Raw genomic sequence first — 1,929 nt, forward strand, 5'->3', positions numbered from 1 at the left:
AAAACGTGGACCCGGGTAACCTTCGGATGTGTATATACAATATGGGTATCAAATGGAAGCTGTTGGTGAATGCTTTAGTTCAGAGTATTTTTCATGCGGCTCCGTGACTAGGGTCCCGAGATAGAGACCAACACGTGGACCCTAGAATGTGTTTGTACAATATGGATATCAATTGGAAGCTGTTGGTGAATGCTTTAGTACAGAGTATTTCTCATGCCGCTCCGTGACTGGGGTCTCGAGATATAGGTCAAAACGTGGACCCGGGTAACCTTCGGATGTGTATATACAATATGGGTATCAAATGGAAGCTGTTGGTGAATGCTTTAGTTCAGAGTATTTCCATCCGCTCCGTGACTAGGGTCTCGAGATAGAGACCAAAACGTGGACCCTAGAATGTGTTTGTACAATATGGATATCAAATGAAAGCCGTCGATAAGTGCTTTAATGTGGGGTAATTTTCATACCTATTGATGACTAGGGTCTCGAAATATATGCCAAAACGTGGACCCGCCGTGTCTTTAAACCGAATTAAACCAAACTTACACACATTGTTAAGTAGGTATTGAAGATGATTTCCGTATAGTTTGAATACCTATTGGTAGATAGGGTCTCGAGATATAGGTCAAAACGTGGACCCGGGTAACCTTCGGACGTATATGTACAATATGGGTAGCAAATGGAAGCTGTTGATGATTTCTATAGTATAGAGTATCTTTCATACCGTTCCGTGACTAGGGCCTCGAGATAGAGACCAAAACGTGGAGCCTAGAATGTGTTTGTACAATATGGATATCAAATGGAAGCTGTTAGTGAATGCTTTAGTTCACAGTATTTTTCATGCCGCTCCGTGACTAGGGCCTCGAGATAGAGACCAAAACGTGGAGCCTAGAATGTGTTTGTACAATATGGATATCAAATTGAAGCTGTTGGTGAATGCTTTAGTTCAGAGTATTTTCCATGCGGCTCCGTGACTAGGGCCTCGAGATAGAGACCAACACGTGGACCCTAGAATGTGTTTGTACAATATGGATATCAATTGGAAGCTGTTGGTGAATGCTTTAGTTCAGAGTATTTTTCATGCCGCTCCGAGACCAAAACGTGGTATTGAATAAATAAATAAATAGTATGAGAATAAAGAAATAAATAATATGAAAACCATATCTTTTCTGTTCTAAACCATATCTATTCTATTTTAGTGTGCCCAGCGAAGCGGGCCGATCCAACTATGAGCACAAATCTACCAAGCACATATTGGCTTTTTTCACTTCCGGCGACAATTCCTCCCCAGCTTAATAAAAACCAGCTTGTTCTTATACCAGTTCTACCAGGCTCTCAGAAATGCCCTGGAAGTGACAGCGGAAACATTTTACCCCTATTTTAGCATCTTTCGCCTGAGGCATAGGCTACATCTCCGAGGCAAAATTGTTCACATCAGGTACGCAGAAATGCACTGAAAGTTACAGCGGAAAAAAATTTCGGAGTAGGTTTGCATCCTGCGCCTGAGCATAGGCTATACACCCAATGAAAAAATTTTACGCATCCTCAGCTCAACAAAAATTTGATTTCTGCCATTTGGCCAGTTCTATCAGGATAGCAGAGATGCTTTGAAAATGACAGCGGAAAATTTTTCCCCAATATTTTTGCATCCTGCGCGTGAGAATTACAGTGAATTCGTTCACATCACCAAAATGGATTTAGGTAGTAAACTTAGACCAAACCTACTAGGGGCGCAGAAATCTACAGTAGGGGAAAAAAAATATTTCTAAAATAGCAAATAATTGATATAAGGATACACACATTTCGTTCAATATTACATTTCACGTGATTTAATTCTTCACATCCGGATTTTCCTCCCCAGCTTAACAAAATCAGCTTGGTCCCCAGATAGGCAACTTATACCAGATGTATCAGGTTCGTAGAAATGCCCTG

This window comes from Anastrepha ludens, chromosome 3 (assembly GCF_028408465.1).
Source record: "Anastrepha ludens isolate Willacy chromosome 3, idAnaLude1.1, whole genome shotgun sequence".
NCBI classification, from domain to species: domain Eukaryota; kingdom Metazoa; phylum Arthropoda; class Insecta; order Diptera; family Tephritidae; genus Anastrepha; species Anastrepha ludens.